Source organism: Etheostoma spectabile, chromosome 5 (genome assembly GCF_008692095.1).
Source record: "Etheostoma spectabile isolate EspeVRDwgs_2016 chromosome 5, UIUC_Espe_1.0, whole genome shotgun sequence".
NCBI classification, from domain to species: domain Eukaryota; kingdom Metazoa; phylum Chordata; class Actinopteri; order Perciformes; family Percidae; genus Etheostoma; species Etheostoma spectabile.
The window spans coordinates 7,539,769-7,563,986 of NC_045737.1; the positions used below are offsets into that span (position 1 = coordinate 7,539,769).

A 24,218-nucleotide genomic window follows, 5' to 3' on the forward strand; every position below is an offset into this window, starting at 1 on the left:
TGTCATTTGATAAATTATGACACTTTTAATGCAAAGTTAGCTCTGTTTGAGAAGTTTGTGAAATGACAACTTCAAATTAACCTAAACATAGATATGTCATGGCAGGCCTAAATATTAAACTTAAAGAAAGCATTCAGGTTTGTGTTAACATTACACTTTTTGTGATAACATTTTTATTTCTTTTATTTTTTAACTCAGAAACCACAAACAGTCACACACAATACACTGGGGCATTGGAACGCGTCCCAGGGCCAAAAAACACGGAGACGGAAAACGGCAGGGAGGGAGACAAAACAACACATGCTGAAACAGACAAACACACACACACACAGACACACACACACACACAGACAGACACAAGACAAGGGACCAAACACCTGCACAAGTTGGAGGTCCGGGCCGCAGCACCAGGCTACAGCCCAGACCTCACAGACTCATCGATGTTCCGCCAAGTGTCCAGAGTCTTTTTGTGTTAACATTACTTTAAACTGTAATTAATTGGTTGTTTTTTTACGTTTGCTGTCATGAGACCATTATAATTGTGTCATAAATAATTCCCTTGACCTCAAGTAAAGACCTCATATACTCCATTGTACGCTAGGACTGGGACACTCCGCTTTTATAGTTGAATATTTTAATTATGACCATAATTGATAAGGATGAAAGGAGGTCAATTTCATAGAGGTATAATACATTTGGCCAATGCATACGTATATAACCAGTTTTAAATATTGTCTATTAAAGCCTTTTAAAATGGCTGAAGTTTAAATTCACTATGCATTTAGTTTAAAGGTCTGTGTTTACATTTACTAAAACAGCCGGGCTTTTATCATTTGTGTGTATGCATGATCTGAGGCTGTCTGAATTTGTTTGTATTTTACAAATAAATTAAGGTCAGGAAATACTGAACGTTAGTAAGCACGGTTTCAGCACAGATTTGTGAATGAATGTACCTTCAGCGATTTAGCAAGCATAGCTGTGAAAGGTTTGCCAGATACTAGTGGTTCACTTCACCCAAATTTAGATTTTGAGATGGGGAGATTTTTTATTCTTGACCTTGAAAACTGCAAAAAACATTTGATCATGGCAGATGGAGTTTCCAAGCTGTCATGGAAATGTAGATTTTCAAATGTCCATATTCTCAGTTTCAGTTGTCCCAAATGGGAAAATTGTCATGACAATTGAGAAACCCCCATCTGCTGAGGAAGATCATGTGATATGATGGGAAGCTTAGAAAAAACTATTGGGGGACCATGTGGTGAGGTATTTAGATATTTGTCTCTTAGGAATATTTCTTTGGTAGTAGGAACAACTGGTCACACTGCAAAAAACCTTACAATACCAATACTACATGTATGTCTATTGTATTGGTGTGGAGGCATAAATTGCAGAGATGTATATTTCAAAACCAAGGCAAATAAAACCATCAATCTACATTGCTATAATCTTACCACTAGAGGTGAGTGAGAACATGTACAAGTTACTTATAATTATTGAAAACTGATCCTAAAGGTATGCATGATATTAATAAGGTTTTCAGAAGGATGGTTGCTATGGAATTCCGACCCTACTCATATTATTTCAATGATCCATAGGGGTCAGGCAGGAGTGGGTCGATGTGGGTAGCTGTTGTCATCTGGGATATAAGCCCTCTCTGGATGTGATGTGTGTCAGTCATTCCAATGATGATTGAATGACTTAAGTTAATACTCAGTCTCTTTAGACACATCTGCCATTAAAGCAAGGGACCCTAGGCACTCAAAAACCTAGCTGTCCGATGTTTAACTATCTCCAATCTCACTGTGTACTTAACATTTTTTGTGTGTGTGTGTCTTCGTGCTTGTTCGCGTGTCAGTGTTAAAACTCACACGTTCATTGAACAGAGGCACGTGGGTTGTCTTGTGCTGCAGGATTTACTAGCTAGCTGGGAGGATAGTGGTGTCACCCAGCGTCTAATTGGCTCACCCCAGAGATTTTTTTTCAAGCAGATGCAGAGCCATGTGCCCATCCCTTTCCTTTTTTCCTCCCTCCCTCCCTCCTACAGTACATTCCTCCCATAATCAATTCTCCTGCTTCAATATAGACTACAACTCCCTCCCTTCCTATCTCTCTCTTTCTCTCTCTCTCTTTCTCTGCCGCAGTTACTTGCAACACACTGCAACACTGCAAGACCATGCTTTCAATTCTTAACACCTCCCTCTCTTCTGTCTTAGCCTCTGAGTTTGCACTAACCACTATGGATCTCACATTTAGAGAGAGAAACAAGAGAGATTAAGTGAGCAACAGAGAGAGGCAGGATGGTGTGAGATGGAGCATCAGTAATTCTTACTGTTACGGCAGCCTACTGTTTTGGGTAGGCAGGAAAAGACAAGAAAATGGGAGTGCTATCTTGATAGACGTGGAATAATCAACTTCCACCACACATTTATAAAACGTTTTCATGTAGTAAATAGACGTGTTCAGATACTGTTTTAGCTGCATTTTCCCCCATCGTATTAAATCAGTTTGGATCGAAGAGGAGGGGGGTCGGCCCTCTGGGACGGTATCGGCTCAGGATGAAGGAGAATCTGCGTGTATGCAGCAGCATTACAAGGTCAACCGCACCTCGTACATGATCACATGCAAGCACACATGTACATAGACTTGGCACACGCACATCCACATCCACTGTCAGCCAGCCCTTAGTCAGCACAGTGTTGACTGCTCTGTGAGAAAGTTGGATGTCGCCACCTAGTGTTTACACAGAGGACTATTCATATCACTAAATGAACACTGACATCATCCCATGTATTATCTCATTTTCTAGTTCCTCTCCTCCTGTCAAATACTCCTACACAAACCCTCTCTCTGCCACTACTACACAAATCTCATTCAGAAACGCCGTTCTTTAAATGTACAGCATTAGCATGGGCTCTTACAAACATCCATATTCAATTTCCTGTAAAAGGACATACACTGAAAATCCATCTTCACCATATGGATCATGTAATTACAGTTGAGCACTGCATCCTCATTGTTTTTCTTTTTCAACCCAGTTTGGTCAGGGGTCTGTTTCAGGAAGGAGGTTTAACAAACTGAGTCCAACCCTGAACTCTGAGTGGATTTACCCTGCAATGGGAAACTCTGAGTTTTTGGTTCCAGAACAGCTGATTTGAGTTGGTTCAATCAACTCAGAGTAGGTTGACTCAGAGTTAAACACGTGCACCACCACAATAAAAAGCAGAATGAATGGAGCCATGATGCTATGATTCACCATGGTAACAACCACAAACAAACTGGACAACAATACTTATGAGGACATACAGCGAGTTTGAACATGTATTTAGTTAAAAAGGAACACAGCAGCTGCTGTAAAATAGCGAGAATTGGGAGAAAATTGCTGCTTGAGTTAATGCATAAGCTCTAATATAGTGTGTTAATTTCATATTTAATCACAGGTACAATAATATTACTGGTGAAAAATGGAATGGTAGTTGGCTACACCTATCATTTTGTTTAGGTGCAATCCTGCTGGCAAAAAAGTAAACTACTACTAATCCCATTCTGAGGTTGCAGCACCATCATTAACAGAATTATTATTTACAATCATTTATTTCTTTTTAATGTCTCTTACTGGTTTGCGTTCTAGGAGAACATCACAAAAATGTTTAAAACACGTTTCCGAGTTTCAAAGTTTATTAGATACAGCCCCTTTTACAGATAAAGTCACAAAGTGCTTCACAAGATAAGCATTTGTGTAACATCTCTCTATACATCTATAGTCAGGGCCTCATTATCATGTCCCGGTGTGTGTTTAACTCCCTGCTAATAATACAGCTTCTTCATCAGCGGGATCGTCAACACAAGAAAATGGCAAGTTAGAGAATGTTTTATAATCTGCCTAACATGGTTAATAAACCAACATGTTTATCCATTGATGCAGATGACAACACTGTGCTAACATGCGCCTGATACAGACTGAATGAAAGAATACATTTCAATTTCAATTTAATTTTATTTATAGTATCAATTCATAACAAGAGTTATCTCAAGACACTTTACAGATAGAGTAGGTCTAGACCACACTCCAGAATTTACAAGGACCCAACAGTTCTAGTTCTAGCAACAGTGCGACAGTGGCGAAATAAATGAATGAGGAAATGAAAGCGGGCTGTGTCAGGGGGAGGACACTGAGAGAAACTCAAGGTTTCTTGGAGAAAACCTGCTCCCGACCTGTTTAGGTTCACGGGCTATGTTGCCATAGTAACTGACTCTGAAGTTACCTCTCTTTCTGAAAAGGCTGGAGTTCCCCCTCTCTCTCTGAGGTTTGATAAACCTTTCTTTCTGAAACAGAAAACCCAGAGTTACCCTCATCTCAGGGTTGACCAACTCAGAGTTTTCACTAAACCTGCTTTCTGAAACGGACCCCTGAGGGACATGGAGAGACTGACAGATTCAGAAAGATAATCTAGCATGTCTTTTCTCAGGGATATTGATGTCTGGAGCTAGATCCTGACTACTCTGCATTTTGCTGACTTCACCATGTCCTCATCTTTCTTTCTGCTCTAGCCTTCTTAAACAGTAGCATTTCCTCCACCCCTTTTTCTTGTTCCTGTGGTCACTCTTCTTTTCACCCATTTCCACCACTGCCTCATGCAGAGTCTAAGTGACGGAGAATAAATAGCGGGAGCTTGAGGCGGCGCAGGACAGTTGGTTTGCTGGTAATGGAGAAAATGTTTGTCAGAGCATAGAGCACTGACTTTGGCCTCAGCACACCCTTAGGCACATCCCTTTAATTGCCTTTACACTGCTGAAACGCTTCTGCATCTGACGCCAGTGTGCGTGTACATGTGTGTGGTCATTGTGGCTTCCTCTTTCTATGACCATACAGTATTTGTCTGGATTGTTTTGTGTGTCTAAAATAATTACTGAATCAATATTTTGCCCTTGTTCCTTTACTCTTCCTTTTTTTTAAGTATGTGACACATTTACAGTAGATAACTATTACTTGTTTCTGCACAAGTTTGTTGTTCATAAACAAGTAAAGTAAAAAAGTCTCTTTTCTGCATATGTCAAATTATTTTGGACCTGAAGCTTGTTTGCAGTCATATAGGAGTTGGATGAATCTGTCAGTGAATGAGACGAGTCTGAATCTCTTGAACATTTCTTTGTAAATTTTGGTTTTAAGGACTTAAATAAACCGCCTGGTGTTTCAGCTGTAAGCTTTTCACCGTGGATGCTGTGTTTAAACACAAATCAGTGTGTATTAACAAAGAGCTGCATGAGCAGTACAGAATGATCCATTCATTTGTTGATCAAAAACAGTTTTTATAGTAAATTGTTTTTCAAAGCAGAAATGGCAAAATTCTGTTTTTCGTTCCAGCCTGAGACTTGTTAAGACTGCAGACTGCAAACAGAATAACTCGCACAATTTAAAATGACAGTAGCGTCCAAATACCCCTTCTGTTTTCTACAACTCTTGTTTGTCCTTGGTCAGTTTGGGTGGAGGTCATCTATTTTTATTCAGTGTTTACTTTCCCCTGCTGTTTAATCTTAAAGCTTTAGTTTGTCACTTTTTGATATTAGTAAACGCCCGTTTCTTTTAAGGCAGTGCTAAATGAGTTGCTAAGAAGCTAATTAAGACAATCAGCTCCACAAAACTCTGTGTTTCTCAGTATGTCTATGTTTAGAAGATTGTTGTCCGGTGACTTTGCCGCCCAGAAACTCGAGTGAAGATAATTACCTCTTCTGAAGAGTCATCATATTTTTTTTAATCCTACTGGTCCTCCTTGGCTACTAGCAACTGCGTGGAATAGGGATGGGGGTGCACGATCACAGAAGGCTTGTATCATGTTTTGTTGTTTTGTTTTGTTATTACTTAGAATTCCTCATGGGGGTGACAGAAACTTTGCACTATAGCTTTACTATGTACATATATATGTCTATTTCTGAAATTTATTTTGATTTCATTTGACTGCAAATTTGTATTATATATTTTCACCATGTTTTTGGTATGTGTACAGTAATAATTTATTAGGTTTATTTTTATGTTTTACGTCTTTTTTTTTACATGCGCATAGTATCCTTGAACCTTAGCTTCTGTTATTATGTAATGTGCTCAGACTATCTCCCTGTTGAGAGGAGTATGGTTAAGTGTGAAATTCTGGCTCGTATTTGCAGCAAGCCATTCAGTTGAGTCAAAATCACTTCTATTTGGTCTTAACTTGTCCGTCATTTTAAGTTGTCGGCAGACAAATCAGCGAGGCTGCACTCTATGATCTTTCACTTTTATGCACATTATTTAGTGCGCAAAACCACAGAAGGGGGGGCGAGGGGACGAGATGAGGAGGAGGGAGGGGCAAGCTAGTCTCGTTTTGTTTGGAAATACTTTGAACGTCAACAAGAAGTGCCGTCACCCAACATTGCTTAGAGCACCTTTTAATAATGAGAAAGGTATGAAAGCTGTGTTCAGCACATGACATTTGTTCTCACCCAAATTTATGTGGCATCACTGCCTTCTTCACCTAAATATGCAAACTGAACTGATGATGATGCAAAATAAAATAAGCTGTGAAAAAGTCAGTATATTCTGTGTGGCTGTGAGTAAGTATGCATATGTGTACTTTCACCCAATGTATGGCTCATCACTGTCATCAAGACATCGGTTTCCCCCAATAGGAAGGTTGATAAAATATATATATATATAAAAAAAAGCTGCATAAGCAGATATTACAGCAGGGATGAGTGTGAACAATAGTTGGAAAGAGAAGTATATGAAGATGAATGTGGTGACAGAAATGTCCTCTGAGACCAGAACAGATGTGCTCTGAAATTAGCCTTAGAAAATGAAACTGTGTTTAAAAGATATGATGTGGAATATCCTGTTTAATGAATTTTAGATGATGGACTGATAACAGAGAACACCAGAAGGCTTAGCTGTTCTTGGCTCCCTCTTCTGGCTGGAGCAGGGTCAAATCTCATTTACATTCAACTGACTGGTCAGCATCTGAGCAGGTTGACTGCACAGCATCATGCAACTGACAGTTGGTTCAAAGATCATCCACAAGACACGGCCATGTCCTGAAGAGAGTCGGCGGGGGGGGGGGGGGAGGACAGGCAGTGACGGCGCCAGAGATTTCTTTTTGCTGGTGCTATGGGGTTGCTCAACGTTTCAGTTAAAGTGCTATGAAATTTAGTGTTTCCTTGACACACTTAGCCTACCCACACGCGCACAGATATGCTCCCACCTCTGCAGTGGTTTACTAAGAGAGACAGAGAGACAGAGAGAGAGAGATGTTTTTCATGCACTAAAGTTGCCGATACAACAGCGCCATGAAACACAACCAGCCGGGTTTACACAATCATTACTGCAGCTTTCATACAGTAGCTTATATTTGCAGAAGAGTGATGCAGCAGACCAAATAATCACACGCAGCCAACTAGACACATAAACACACACAAAAACATATACACATGCATCCTCACATATCTCTCTTTCATTTACCTGCACACATGGTGACAATAATGGAAAGTTTTTCATATCTGTAGTGACTTAATATATCGAAATAAGCCACTGAACCTGTTTCAAACACGTTTTTAGGGCTATAAATAAACCAATGTCCTGTGCGCTTTATAACTTTTCGGTGATCCATTTATTCAGTCACTGTAATGTTCAGCTACGAGACAGAGATTCTTGCATAGACCTCTATTGGATGAATCCTCACCCACTGTGGCCTCGCTGTGCGATCCCCTGATTTAATGTCATTCACAGCAGTGTAGTGTTAGGCATTCTCAGCAGCAATCACGGCCGCGGCCAGCTCATCTTCCCCCGGCCGCTTTTCTTCGTCCTGGACGTTGAAAGGTTTACCATTTATCTGTCTCATTTACAGTTTTTTTTATAAAGTCTCCACACGTTGACGTTTAGGTAGTAACAAATGACCCATTACTAACGTTCACACTCACTTCGCTAATCCTAACGGCTCCAAATATTGCACTCTTCTTCTGAGTAAATGTTACTGCGGAAGTAAGGTCAAAAGTTTAATGTGTGCTGCACCCATTGGCTGAATAGTATCTCACAATAATGAAAATACACCACAGCAATTTATTGGGGGTGCTAAGGTGGTGCTATGGGAATCCTTGGGGTATTTAGAGCAACCCCAAGCCCCTCCCTGGCGCCGCCTATGAGGACAGGTGCTATGAAGGACCTGGCACTGCATTGCCTTCACGAGAAATTGGTCGTATTGTGTTTATCCAACACACACAGATTCTGTCTTTATCCAACACATAGAGTCACACATTGCCCCAGATACCAGTCGAGCGTGCAGAACACATAAAAGCTGTGTTCACACCCGCCTCTCCCTGTGATCCAGTGCAGCAATTCAACACTGTTCCGCAATACTGTGACGCAAAGTAATCAATTATTCATTAAGGATTTCTGCACTTGTTCAGTCATGGGCTTGATAGACAGATATGGAATTCAAGCGGGAAGAGGTTGAAGATTCATACCATTTTCTAAAAACCACTGAAACTATTTAGTTGATTACTCCATAAAATCTATTAATGCAATTGATTGTACTAGTATTCTTATGTTTCTGTTATTCTTAACCTTAGTATAGATAGATAATGAGACCATCTGATTTATTTGTATGTTGAAAACCTGTCTCACTGCCAATAAAGCATCACTATCTCTCTGCGCCTGCCTCATAAACCCAACACATGGCTCCATCTTCTCTACACAGATAACTTTGGTGCCCCCTATAATTAACCGCATTAGCACAGTATATTATGTGAAACTTAACAATAAGAGGTTTCCTTAAGTACATTTACATTTATTTGTTATGCTGACACTTTTGTCCAAAGCAATTTACAAATGAGGCACAATCTAAGCCACAGTAGATCAAGAAGTCTTTGAGAATAAGTACATAATACTAACACAATTGCCCCAAGGCTTGAGGGGTGTGAAGTGGCATACAGTACAAGCACCAAGCAAATGACAATTCTGTTTTTTGAGAAAGAGTTGAAAAATGAAACAGGTGAGCAAATGGGTAGGTAAGTCTTCAAGAGATTCTTTAAATAGAGTTTGGATTGAGGTTTCTTGCGTTGCACTGGTGGTAGGACTAGATGTTATTCATTTGCAAATCTTAGTGACCTAGAAGGTTTGTGAACATGAATGAAGGAATTCAGGTAGCTGGGTGCTGTGCTAGTGGCTAATCTGTAGGCGAGCGATAGGGACTTGAACTTAATGCAAGAACCAACAAGAAGCCAGTGGAGAGCTTGTCTTTGGCTGATTGAAGACCAGGCATGCTGCATTTTGGACCATTTGCAGAGGTTCTACGGAGTATACTGGCAGCCCTGTTAGAAGGGCAGTGCAGTAGTGAAGGGCGAGAGGGGACCGGTGCCTTCTACAAGGAGTTGAGCTGCATACTTGGTCACAAAGGATCTGATCTTTCTGATGTTATATAGTGCGAAGTAACACCATCAAGTGATAAGTGGTAAGTGCAAAGTGGGGCTGAGCTGGATACTAATGTGCTAAACAGGAATGACTGGGATCAGCAGGAGCTCAATCTAAGAGAGATAGAGTTGAAGGTGGCGTTCCATCACCCATTTTGAGATATTATTTATGCAGAGTGAGATCCGTGCTGAGACATTCGGGTCGTCTGATGGGAAGGACAAATGGGTATCATCAGCAGAGCAGTGGTAAGAAAAACCGTGTGAGCAGATTAGGGCTGCACAATTAATCAAATTTTAATCATGATCACGATTATGGCTTCCCACGCAATTTTTTTTTTTTAATGCGTCATTTCATAGAACGCTCTGTTTTTTTTTTTTTTTGCAAAGCCAATCTACCGCTCCGTAAACCACTGTCTGATCATGTGCCAATCAGAGTTGTTCCCTGCACCGCGCAGCTTAGTTTCTAGATGTGAGGAAAATTCAACAGATAGCAGTTGGTTGTACGTCGGTCTCAAGGTTTACCAGTTTACTAGTAAACGCAACATTGCGTCCCGTCTGTGTTGTTTTTCAGACAACAGCCGTGACCAATGTTAGTCGGTGCTTGTTAGTGTCTGTTAGCTCACAGGGCTCTAGGGCTCGAGTAATATTTTTCTTTAGGTTGCACCGGTGCTAATGTCCTCACATCCGCTGCCTCTCCACAAACGAAGCAATGTTGTTTATATCGATATGGTTTCATTTTGCGTTACATGACCCATTTGTTCTGTAAAGCCTGTGTTGAATCTCTCTACTCTCATCTTATTCTCTGCGCACACCCGCCCCAAATAACTCACACACAACTCCCTAGCAACATGGAGAGACACAGCTACCGCCGGTCCACACTTCTACATTTGTCCACAGTTGTATTTGTTATTTACACAGTTATATATTGTTAAGCATGAGAGGCAAACCTGTATTTGTACCAGTGTTTCTGCTGGTAACTCTGCTATCGCGGCCGTCACGGCGAAAAAAAGTTAAGTTATTGAATGCAACTAACTTCAGGTCGTAGAGTAATAGCGTGTGAGACGGAGCCTGCTGGACCTGGGTGAGAGATGGACGATAGCGCATTGACGATACAGACATTTTATACACACCACGTGTGTAACACTGCTGACCCGCCATTCGACCCTTGCCGGACCCATTCACAATGAGTCCGCTGTCTCTCTGTGAGTAACATATAAGTCCATCGCACTCCCTCTCTCTCAAGAGAAGGAGCTTTCTCAGAGATACATAAAAAAATTAAAAACACATCATAGTCTATTTATTTCAGATAGCGAATTTTCATTTGCATGTGTTGCAGCTGTATGTACAGTATATACAACATACAACTTGAGACAGAAAAAAGTAGAGTGTAATATAGATGTGAAAGCAGTTATAAATAGCCTATGTGACAATAAAATATGTTTTTGTTTAAAATCAACAAATAATCGTGTTAATTAACCGTGATCATCATTTTGGCCATAATCGTCCAGCCCTAGAGCAGATAATCAGACCTAGGGAGGTGGTGCATATTGGCAAGAGAAGGGGACCAAGCACAAATCTGTGCGATATCCCAGTGGAAAGTAATGCTTGGGTTCTTCTTTGCCATGATACTTTGAATGATCACTCTGTGAGGTAGGACTCAAATCAGAGATGCCTGGTGGCCAGGAGGATTTGGGTGCTTCACATGTAAAAGGCTGCTGACATGTCCAGAAAAATGAGAACTAATCAATCCCTTCTCGCTATCACTGACAGCAGTTCATTTTTTGTTTATTGACAGCTGTTAAAAACCTGGTTTGAGTCAAGTAGATTTTTTTGAGCAATGAAGTCTGAGATTTGGGTGAAAACTTCACACTCTAGAACCTTGCATAGGAAAGGTAGCAGTGAGTGCAGCCTGCAGTTTTTAACTTAAGATGGATTTAAGGTTAGTTTAAGCTTACAGGGAGGGAGAATTGCAGTCAATGGCGCACCCTTAAAGTAAACGTTACAGTGAACGCACCCTGGCTTCCAAGCTGGCTGCTGCTTGTTTAAGGACAAAAATGAAATAGCCATCAAACAGATATTTGAAGACAGAGAGGGATTTGGATGTTAATTTGCTCTCTTAATAAGTGCAGAAACGCTTTTGTCAAAAGAGGAAAATTAACAGGAGAGAAGGTTGTCTTAGGGAACCCCCCCAGCCAAGGATTGGTATCCAACGAGGACCTCTGCAGAGCTCATCAATACGGACACGACGCTGATCGATGGTGCGGGGAGTGCTGTGCAGTTAAAGGGACTATCAGAGTTTTAGACATATTTTATAAATTACTACTCTCATCAGCAGTATCGAAGGATATAGGTGCATTAAGCAGGAGCAAGACGACACAAATAAATGTTTGTGAATGTGTGGGCCTGATTGGATGAGCATTTGCCTTCTGCAGTTTGATTTTAGTGCAGGGCTTAAAAGTGTATTTGTGTGTGTGGTGTACTGTCAGAGTGAAGACGCAGATTGGGGGAGGCAGGCCTGGCACTGTGTGGTCCACAGCACTGCAGGGTCATGAATGATTTAATGGCAGGAGAGGTGAGCTCCGTTCTCCTAGCTCTCAAGATGCACACATGACTGAACAGAGTGTTCAGTGTATCAATATTCAGAATAAACCGGATTTCTTAGGGTGATACTTATGATGATGTGTGTTTATATGATAGATATATAAAGATATATAAAACTCGGTTTACATGTAGCTCCCCAAACAGCATTGCTGCTGCGTTTTGCTGCAGTTTACTGTATCAAAAAAGAGGGCATTCACTCCTACAATCCTTTGTCGATGTTAACCTTGCACATTTTCAGTGTAGACTTATGTAAGTTTCAAATAAAGAAGAGGCGGTGGAGGATCTGCAGGCTCACCTTTAAGTATATGTCACAGAAATATTCTTTTTATATCAATATTGTTTTTACAGTACGAAACCACACATTGTATCTTTCTTGTACTGTATGATGGTTTTGTGAGAATAATTTTATATTTCACTGTGTGTTGTAATACTGCTCCAACATATCACATTGCAGCCAGGCTATTGTTGGACTGCAGTGAGCATGGTCATATACATTCATATGGACAGCTTTATTCATGTAAAAGGTCACATGTTGTGTGAGATCAATTTAGCATCTCTTATTTCTTTTTTAATCTCTGTCTAAACAGTTGTTTTCAGTGATAGGTCACAGCAACAATAAGACATGCTGCAAAATGCATATCCAAATGGTACCACATTGCAAGAGAATCATCCTCTCGCAAAAGAATTACCGTTTAACTTTGAGGGATTGAAAAATGTAGACACAGAGGAATAGCTTTAGCTACACAGGCAATACTCATAGGATTAACATATGCAGAGAGAGATTTTTTTTTGTACATGCCCTCTACGTCACATAGACAACAGGGCTATTGAAAGACAAAGGACACCTTTGTCAGAGCTGAAGAGTACCAGTGTGAGAACACATGTCCGGCATCCCTGGCAGAAGGACGCGCTTAAAAGAGATTAATAACATTGAGCATGACAGAGAGGGCATTTGAATATGAGAAAGAAATAAACAAAGACAGAGGGCCGGGGGAAAGGTATGTATGTTGATAGGGGATTGGGAGGGCGTAGGTCGGTGGGTGTCTAGCTTGGCACTTCCTTGGCTGTTCATCCCTCTTTCATGCTCCATTTAATCAAAATGAAAGCCAATGTGCTGTCTAAGGTTGGAGCTATTTTGAGGCATTGCGTCTGGTTATAGACTTTATTTTTTACATGCTGATGAGGCCATTTTTGTGGCCGTTGTATACATTCAGCACTCTTGAAGAAGCGTGTGTCCCCTCATCCTTTCAGGTAAGAATAGTGCAGTAAACATTTTTACACAATAGGATGTCCTTCATTGCACTACACTATTTCAAAACTGAACATTCACATAATTTCACGTGCCATTTTTATTTGTGTTGAATCTTAAAGTGTTGAGATGCAGCTGCTTGAGTAATGTGACTTTATTCTGTTTATTCATTAAATGGGACACTTGCTTTGATTATTGCACAGAAGTGATGTTGGTTTTGTTCTCTCAGATGTTTCTGTGCTGTTTTCAGAACCTCCCCTGCCCTCCTTCAAATTACTGAACAAATTGTTAATTCTTACTTTGATCCAAAATATTCATACTCAGTAGCCCACCTCTCACTGATGATTATATATTCTCAGTTTTCCAAAGTCCTTTCCCACACATTGTGCTTCCCAGTACAAACATGTTCCTTCAGTGGGGCCAACAGTGTATCACCTTTTCACTTTCTGCTTTTTTTCTCCCTCTTGACCCCTCTCATTGTGTACAGCTTTAGTTACAATGTTAGCTCTCATCAGATCCAAACTTTCCACTCTCCTCTTTCTTTTGTACTACTTTTCTTTATTTTAATCCTGCTTTCCAGTTCTGAAGATGCTCACATTTCTTTACCTCTCCTGCTTTTTTCCCTCTTTATAGTCCTTGAACGGACCCCTAGCCTCCCCATGTGTGCTTCTTTATATGTTCTCAGCTTTGATAACCCCCTTGAGCTACTCTCACCCATCAAATCCCAACTCAAGTGCTCTCTTCCTGTTTGGGAGGGCTTTGCTTAGGGTGAGGGACTTGTCTGCGGTTGGTATGTGCCTCATTTAGAGGGGGAACACAGGCTTTGTGAGAACAGAAGTGTGTTTTTCTCAGGCCACAGGTGTACAACAATGGGTTGTTCCTCTTGTATGTGCCGCCTCTTGCTTGAATAATAGACAAGGAAATTTAATTTAAGACCTTTTCGCACAGGACTAGTCTTACTTGGGGACCTCCTAATTTGTAATAATTATGGACATCTGTGATCTTAATCCTGTGTGAATCTGCCATGTCAAGTTGGTCAGGTTTTACCCCATTTCACAGTCTGTAATGTACCACAAAGGGCAGGAACTGCGATCTTTGTACAGAGCCCCCACCCCCCAAAAAATAATGATCTAGTGGGTTTGTTGAATCTTTACTTTAAGTCCACCTAACAGAGAAACATTTCATGGACACCACAGAGATATAATAATCCAAATGGTGTTCATAAACTGAAGCACAGTTTGCCAGAACTTTTCATCCACCCAGACCTTCTACACTGTTGGTCTGACAGCATAAAGTGGGTGCACTTCATTTATTCAGAAAGTAAACTTTTTCAAAAGAGCACCATCAGCCAATTAGGTTTCTGTCAGATCATTTTTCAACATTTGTTTTTTTAAACCTACTTTTACAGCCCATTCATATCTAGAGCCAGCACCATGCATTATATCTCGATATTACAAAGTGACCCCACACACACACACACCACACACACACACACACACACACACACACACACACACACACCACTAGTCTTGGTCTATATGTGAGCGTATTCTAACTAGTCCTACATAAGTTATAGAACTCTTGATAGTGGAGGACAGTTTTACCAATCCCCTCAGTTACTTTGATAATTTTTGTTTAGTTTTTTAGCCTAAATGCTTTGTCAGGTTTAGAGCTGAAACAATTAATCAATTAGTCAATTAACAGAAAATAAATTGAGAACCATTTTATTACTCATTTGTTTAAGTCATTTTGCAACAATTATCTAACATCCAGTTCCAGTATGTTGATTGGACAAAAAGAGCAAAACGTCTACTTGGATTCTAGGAAACTATGAATTGCATTTCCAATAGGGCTGCACAATTAATCAAATTTTAATCACAATCACGATTTTGGCTTCCCACGATCAAATTTGCGTAATCAAGCAATATTTTAAATGCGCCATTCCGTTCATAGAACGTTCCGAGTTTTATTGCAAAGCCAATATACCGCTCCGTAAACCGCTGTCTGATCATGTGTCAGTCAGGTGTTCCCTCCCCCGCTCAGCTTAGTTTCTAGATGTAGACAGTCACAGAGGACAGAGCAACGGGAGGAAAACTCCACAACAGATAGCAGTTGGTTATACGTCGGTCACCAGGTTTACCAGTTTACTAGTAAACAAAACATTTTGTCCCAGTCTATGTTGTTTGTCAGACAACAGCAGTGACCAGTGCTAGTCGGTGCTAGTTAGTGTCTGTTAGCTCACAGGGCTCTAGAGTGCAACTAACATTTTTACTCTAGGTCGCACCGGTGCACCTAATGTCCTCGCATCTGCTGCCTCTGCACAAACGAAGCAAGGTTATTTATATGGATATATAGTTTAATTTTGCGTTACATGAACCATTTCATCTGTAGAGCCGTGTCTGTGTTTGGCTCTCTCCTCTCACTCTCCGCGCAGCCCCCCATTCACTCACACAGGGCTCTCAGCAACAGAGACAGAGCAGTGACAGCGCCGGTCTACGCTTCTGACATTTGTCCACAGTTTTAATTATTTTGAACATAGCTGTGTATTGTTAAGCAGGAGAGGCATACATGTATTTGTACCAGTGTTTTTCACTGGTAACTCAGCTGTTGCGGCGGCCATGGCGAAACACACAGAAGAAGTTATTGAATGCAACTAATTTCAGTTCGTTGGGTAATAGCGTGAGACGGAGCCTGCTGGACCCATTCATGATGAGTCAGCAGTCACTCTGAGTATGTCCATCGCACTCCCTCTCCCTCTTTCTCCCTAGCTCTTTTAATCAGTTATTGTTGAAAATAACAAAGAAGCTTTTACAGAGATACATTTTTTTTCAAAAATATATCCTAGTCTATTTATTTCAGGTAATTTTCAGCTTTTTAGTTGCAGCTGTATGTATGTACAACATACAACTTCAGCATAAGAGGAATGTAGTACAATATGGATGTGAGAGCAGTTATAAATAGCCTATGTGACTATAAAATTAGTTTTGGTTAAAATCAACAAATTGTGATAATTAATCGGAATTATAATTTTGGCCATAATCATGCGGCCCTATTTTCCAAAACAGTTTCGTGACCTAAATATGAATCACTGAAATACAAAATAATCAATAATGGAAATAATTGTTAGTTACAACCCTACTCGTGTTGCTGTTAAAAGCATTCTCATAGATCATACTGTAGTGATTCAGTATTCAGTGCAATAGGAGCCCCTTCTCTTGTGCAGAAATGGAAACTAGCTATGTTTAATATTTACTGCAGAGGTTTTGACTGCAACATGTAAAAATGAGCACTGTGGAGATTCTCCTCCGTCTCAGCTTTTAACTCATTCATCTCTTTTGTTCTTTTCTGCATTCTTTCCTATTTCATTTCTTCTTTTTGCCTTGTTTCATCTGTTAGTTATGGCTGATGTCATTACATCTTCTCTATCAGTAGGCCTATTCTTCCAAGATGTTTACCCCTGGGATGTACCCTCCTGTCTTCCTTATCTCTTTCTCTCCACACTGTGGTGGATGTCACTCATCTCTGTTCCCCACCAAGCAGGCAAAGAGAGAGAGAGGACGAAGTGGGGGAGGAAGGGACCTAGGAATGCAAGATGAAAATACCAGAGTGGAGAACGAGGAGAATAATTGAAAAGAGGGTATGATGTTGATGGGGACGCGAGGAAAGCTCCATTAAAAGCAGCTTGACTGTCCACCAACTGAATGAGCCCCAAACTGCTGATAAGGACGATGAAAGGAATTATGACGACAGTGGGGGTGCCAATAGGGAGCTATTTATAGATGCATTCATCTTGCCTGCTGTGTATGGCTGTGTCCTGTATGAGCGAATGAACATTTCTGTGCGTGCGTGCGTGCGTGTGTGCCATATGCCATTAGTGCTGACTACAGAATCAGGAAAAAGCTGCAGTGAGAAACACAACGTGCCCTCTTCATGAACACACTGAAAATGGCTTTTGGACAGCTGTGTGTTAGTGATTAAGGTGTCTATGTGTGTTAATACTGCAGATAGAAAAGGACTTTGTGTGTTGTGTGTGTGTGTTTGAGATATGCAAGATAAATGTGTAAACATATTTTTGGAGACAAACTTAGAGCTAAATGTACATTATCACATAACATCTTCTATTTCCTCCCCGTTGGGACTTCCCCCTCTCTCCTTCTTTCTCTGGCCATCCGGGGCCGGTGAGGGGTGCCCATCAGGCCCGTATTAGTTGTGTGTAGCTGCTAGTGGACCACCCCTTTCCCTCGGGGGTTTGCAGGAACCTGGCGTGCCCTCTTCTGCTGCTGTGGGGTACAAAGTTGTCTTCCAGAGACCGTGAGCCTCCCTTTCCTCCTTGCTTATGCATCCCAGACCCAGGGGTGTGTGGGCCAGGGAAGACAGCTGGCTGTGGATCCCTGGTGCAGGGATCCAAGCATACAGCCTGGCCTCATACCCCCCTCTGCTTTGGTTTCTAAATCTTCCCTATTTTTGAGGTCTGGCAAAGTCTGCCAGCGGAATGGAGAAGACACTCGCTAGCTAGGTAGCGTAACTTTTGTCATACCAAAGGGGGCCTGGTTTCATCTAAAGTGTGATGGAAAAACAATAGACTCATCCCAAGCATTTTCAAGCTTTTCTACCTGAGTTGCTCCGATTACAACAAGACTGTTACGTCATATTCACATAAGAAGGATCCTTTTTAGCCATAACCCTCCTGTGGGATCCAGCCAAAAAGAAGACAAGAATACAGCTACAATGTTAATGGTGCAAACCTTCACACCAGGCTTGTAGGTGTTAGATTAAAGCTCTTCGAATGGAATTTCCTCTCGTTACATTTTCAGGACGTAAGAGCCAACTCTGTAGGCTTTTTTAAGGGGCTTTCTCGTTTTAAAGGTAGGATTTGGCAGACTTAATGCTTTGTCTCCCCCCTCACAGCTCGCTGGCTGGCTCCTGTTTTTGTCCCATTCCCTCCTGAGATTATTACCCTTCGGATTCAATTTCCCCACTGTGAATCTAATTAAGTGTACTTGCAATCAAATTTTCTCTTAAGAGCTATGCAGCTAGGAGATTTTATTGCCCGTCCACATTATGGCACCACAGTGTGAACAGTCTTTGGGTGAGGGTTCACTTCAATAACATTTAAAGGGAATATAATGCTTGGAATATAAAATTCCTTAAATTGTGACAGAGTCTTAATATGATATACTGTATATGTTGTGTTGTGTGTGTTCACACATGCAGGTGTGCTTGTGAATGTGTTGTGCATACAGGTGTAAGTGGGAGAAACTGTGACTTACAGCAGAAAAGTGGCTTAATGTAGCAGTGACAGAGGGGGGCATCTGTCTTTCTGTCCCAGGAGGGAGGTGAAGAAGGTGAGGGCACAGCTTTGATATACAACCACTGTCACAAAACTGGCTCATTGCATGTAACAAAAAAGGGAGACCAGACAGGTTAAAATGATTAAATTGTTTATTGTAAAGTACACAAGAGAACTATTAACAAAAGAATCAAAACATGTGTGGAATTAATGGTATCAGTAGTGTAGATGGTGTGTGGGTGAGTGAAAGGTGTGGATGAATGACAACTGCAATAGAAGAGATGAAACAAACCCAAACCAAGAGGAGTGGAGCCTAGGAGAAGAAGTCAGAGAGAACAGTCAGACATGACTTGTTGTCTTGGTTGACGCTTACCCAGGTGTCCACCAATCAACCAACAAACCCTCCCAAACTGCCAGCTCAGCCAGTAAAGCCAGAGAAGCCAACAGCAGGCAAAAAAGGACGGTTTGTAACACTACCAACTGCTGAGCATACACATATACAGTAAATGCACACGCACAAAAATGCAGCCAAGGGCATCTTTATTGTTCTAGCGTGTCTTATTTTGCATATTTAACCTGCATTAACACATTTTATTGGCCACTTGGGGACAGCAGAAACATCCTGTAAACACAACATATTATTACTTCAAAACGTTGATATGGCTAATGTGTTAGCAAACAGTGATGAAGCAACATTAGCATGTCCACCTGATAAAAGTAAATCCAATATTCACTCTCCTTTTATCTGTTTTTAGTCTCCATCTTTGGTTTTTAGAGTTTTTTTTCTCTGAAATCAGCAGCCTGCTGCAGATGGAAACTGAGAAACATTTTTTATGAGTAAGTCCTTTTTGAGTAACTTTAAAGCATAGGACATATTGTTTAACCTTTGCATTATTGGCAGCAGATGTATTTTTCAGGCATCTTAAAGTACTTCATACCGCATTTATTGCGACATCTATTGTTTGGGAATGTTTTATCACAGGCCAAATGTTGAGCAAAGAGACACTGCATATTGTGTCTCTGTGACCTTAGGCTTTTCAGTGACAAAGAAATTACCTCCATCACTTCTCAACGTCTAATCATGTTGGCGTTCAGTTTGAGACGTGATGCTCTGTGTGGCTAGACTACACACTGCATGCTGATTATCAGCGGAGTGCCATACATTCTGTTATGATAGCTGTGCCCTGGTTTAGAGACCTAGATGTATTGTCCACGCTGATGGTACAGCAGCTGTTCCTGTTGGTTTAGTCTTGGCATGGTTCTTTGGCTACACTTATTAAAGCATGTAACATTCATGCTACACTTGGCTGGGGCGTTTGCTGGAGTGGTTGGTGGTTCCGTCAAAGTGTTGACGCGAGTCTGGGTAATCCACCGGCTGCGCCGCTATGCTTAAGAGCAGACATGAAAAGCACCATAATGAGGCACAGGCTGAAAGAAAAGACATGTCTCTTTCTATTTCTCTGAGCGAAAAGAAAAGAGCAACATAAAATAATAGAAGACAAGAAAGAAAGATGAAAATAAGCCTCACAAATCCAGGATTCTGGCCACGCTGTCTCTTTGAGTTTATCTTTTTTTTCATGCATGTGTTTTATTATGGTAATGAAATGTTGGATAAAAATAGTCTGCGATGGAAGCGCAACGGTTTTCAATGGAAAGAGGAGAAAAATAGGAGGAAGGAGCGGGGGGGGGGGGGGTGCAGTTTAATGTCATTGATAAAACAAAGAAATTTAAATAGTCATCTGTTCCTCATACCCTCCATTTCTGTCTTCTTTTTCTTTTCCAAAGCTTCAGTGCAAACATCACAAGTCCCAGGGCTTCACACAAAACATGAATACATTGTTCACTCTCTGTCATGTCAAAGTTCAACTTCTGAGTGCTCTAACAACAGTAAACCGTTCATATTATTGAAATTTCATTGTAGCTTCCTGCAATGAAATAATCCTTTTTTTGTAGTTTTTTTGTTAATATTCCACTTCCAAAGAAAAATCTCTGCAGAAGACTAACATTAACAGGTTTGGCTGCAGACATATATACATGTTTACATTTAGTAAACTGGTGTCAGTAGGCATTTATACCTACACTCTCGAAAGGTCCTTTTGTTAAAACAGACTCCTCCACTTGCTGCCTCAACAATCTCCCGGTAGGTATTCTCTGAGGAAAACACAAAAAAAGGGTACAAACAAAGCGGAAGATCAGAAGAGGTTGTACCTTCTCTCCACTGCAGAGAACATCAAGCGCTCTGTCCTCTGCGTGTGGCTATATTAATATTTCTGCCTTAATGACATCTGACCTCCACAGGCTCGGAGCGTATGGTGGAACACCTTATACTGCATAATGAAATCCAATGGACTTGACCTGACATAATTCAGAAGTTGGTTATTGTAATTGTCAGTCAGTGATGGAGAGAGTCTACTACTTTGAATAGTTTGTGAAGCTGCCTTTGTAATCGGGGCCCTGTGAATCACAATCACAAAACAAAATCTTCAAAGGGAGCAAGTTGTGTGTGTCAGCTTTAACTGCAGCCAGTCATTGTGTCAAGTGTTTTTGAGAGGCCAGATTACACATCCAGCAGATACGTAGCAGCATAAGGATTCATTTGGAGTCACGTTTGTATCCATGTGGCAAATCACGGCCCATTTTTCACTCTTCTCTCAGCTTTTGGCCTCCACCATTTTCAGAAGGAAATATCCGTCTCATCTGCAGCTGAATGAAGTGTTCACCTGTTAATGTAGTCATTAACGTTTTCTGCCTGCCGTTTGGTGCTGAGCAGGTATGTACCCTACAGTGGGATTTTTAAAGCTGGTGTGCTGAAAATACAGAGTGAACCGAAAAAGTAAAGTAAAATGTGTTCTTTTCCCTTAGGCATAGTCATTTGAACCATTGTTGATATACATGCTTTAACAACGCTGCTAACTACAGCCTAAAATGTCCAAGAAAAATCCACACCTCTGTATGTGCCTCTAAGGCATCCTTACTGCTAATGTACTGGACACAAACGGGTGAATAGCGTGACTCTGCTAGTATCCAAGCGTGCACTAAGCAGGTAGAGAGTGAATGTGTGCACAGATGGAGAGTTCGAAAGAGAGAGGGAAAGTGTTGAGGTGATGTATCAAGGTGACTGCAGTATCCTTCCCTTTCATCCCACCTGGCGGGTTCCACCTGTGCCCGTATAGAAACCACCTCTCCTCTGCTGATTGAGCTCAGACTGGTTGCTGCAGGCTCTATGACATGCATTATTTATCACGGCTACATAGCTCTCCTGCTCATTCTTACTCAGTTGTTTCTTAACTCTCGTAACGTTTGGAAGTCTCTTCTCGTTGCTGTACAGCCACACTTATTTACGCCTGCTTACATGTAAAAACTTTAACCCGAATGTTTCAGACAATGTTGTCAAAGGATGTCTTTCTTTTTAATCCAGCGTTAAAAGTAGGGGTGGGAATCTGTGGGCCTCACGATTAGAAACAGATTCAGAGGTTAACAATTTGATTCTAAACCAATTGCATGCATCTTGAGGCAACAATTTTTTATGTACATTTTCATGCGTGATTTAAAAAATATACATCATGAAACATGGGGTGGTCAGATGTAATGTGATAAAGAAGATGAACAGCCTTTGTGTTTTGTCTAATTATTTTATGTATGTCTTAGATCATGTGTGTTTATTCAAACATTTTTTTCTTCCTTTTAGCCATTTTTGTGTTTTGTTTTTTCTGCACTCTTGCCTAAACTCTAAGTGGCTGTCCATTATCCCATCCTCTTTCAGTCACTCGGTTTCTGATTTGTACATGTCTGGAGACAGTAACTTTTAAATAAAAATCAACACATTTAACTAATTAGTTAATAATTAATTTTTCAATAATTGATATTATTATTATCGGAATCAAGCATTGAATCGTTCTAGAGAGAATTGCGAAAAATCTAAGAATTGATTTATTTATTTTTTCCCACCCCTAGTTAAAAGCAAGTTTTATACTTAGACCAGTATGTTTCATGGTTGTGAGTCCGTATATCCACATGGTTTGGGATTTATTTTCAATTAATTTCTCATTCTATTTGACACATTGTCAGGAATATTTTGTCCAAGTATGCACAGAGCTATATTATACGCTCAGAGCCTTGGTGAGTTTGAAATCATTAATGTATTTGAATGACTATCACGGTTACTCCATATGGAACAGCCCTGCCAAAATTAAATTGCTGTATCCTGTTATCCTGTTATCCTCATACCTCATAAGTCTCATAATTTCTGAGTTTAACGGGACAGTATGGCTAAAATAAATGTCTATTTGCAGTATGCATCTTAGCTCCTGTTTAGCCAATCAACACCATATTCATGTAGCTTACTGTCCTTACTTTTATCGCCCTTGTAGTTTATCACATTAGGGCCATATCCTCTGTGATGTGTTCAGTTAAGCTGTGTTAAAATAAGAAGTGAATCAGTGATCAGGTGCCTTATGGGATTCTGAGAAGAGCTCTTTACTGTTCAGCACCTCAGTAATGTGTCCTGTATACCCTCACTTGATTTTTCTTCTTCTTACGACTTTAATAATTCAGTAGGGGTCCATTTAGTTTATATACGGTCAGCAGTTCGCTAGGAACTGGGCAGGCATCGGCCCATTTTGAGTCATGGCATTAGAGCTTTGATTACTTGATGTTTCTCCTGCACTTGAGGATAATGGACGGAGAAGTGGACGATCAAGAGAAAAGCTGATGCACTGTGGGGCTAAAACAAACTGGACTGATGTAGAGGTGTTTTGAGGAAGGTGCTTGGTTGTTAATGCTACAGTCATTTGTACATCACAGCTCCTTTGTAGGTTATTGTTCTCACAGAGGGAGTGTGAGTTTTTTTGAGACAGGTCCATTGAGCAGCAGAGAGCCGTTCTCTCCCTGTGGAGGGCTTATTCTAATGACAGCTCTGTGCCCACTGCTTGGCAGCTCAACCAGCTATACTCGTACTAATAATCAACCCTGCCACGCTGTTGATATCTTCATGCTGATTTTGTTTTCTCAATTTCTGGCCTTATGTTGGTTTCAGTTATGAAAAGTCTTAATATTAAACACGGGCCAATAGTAAGGACAACCTACTGGCAAATTTATTAAGAAATGATCAATAAGTAAAATCAGAAACTTCTTTAGTGTTTATTCAAGCCATGTAACTTTGTAATTGTTTTTACTTTATTTATTTTTGCACAGTTCATTTTTTTTTAAGTACACCTGTCCACATCCTCATTTAGACAGTCCTCTACAACATAACTGGAGTCCATCTTTATAGAAAAATGTCCATCTTCGTTCCTGGTTTTGCGGTCACAGAAAATATCCTTATTTTTTCCATCTTCTCTTATATGTTGTGAGAATATCTACAGTACTGAACAGGCCCAGAAGATATTTGAATGATTTCCAGTCATCCAACATTTTCTTCAACATAAAGCTAATACCAAACCGTTATTACACATTGAAACTAATAATAGAGTCCTGAAATGTCTAATTTATTATCTTCCAATCAAATTATATCCAGAGATGAATGTTGAGACCATATATTAAAGAAAAAAAATGAAAGATTAATTAATTAACTTCAATATCATGTATTTCTGGATTTGCTGCCTTGCTGAGTTTTTGTTTCACCTCTCCTAAGTACAGGAAGGATCCATG

At 40.5% G+C, this 24,218-nt stretch overlaps 1 protein-coding gene across 3 annotated transcripts in view; it reads left to right on the plus strand.

Moving 5' to 3' along the window:
* ank1a (ankyrin 1, erythrocytic a) overlaps positions 1-24,218 on the plus strand; it is a 96,327-nt gene that overhangs the window by 10,657 nt on the left and 61,452 nt on the right. The window lies entirely within an intron of this gene.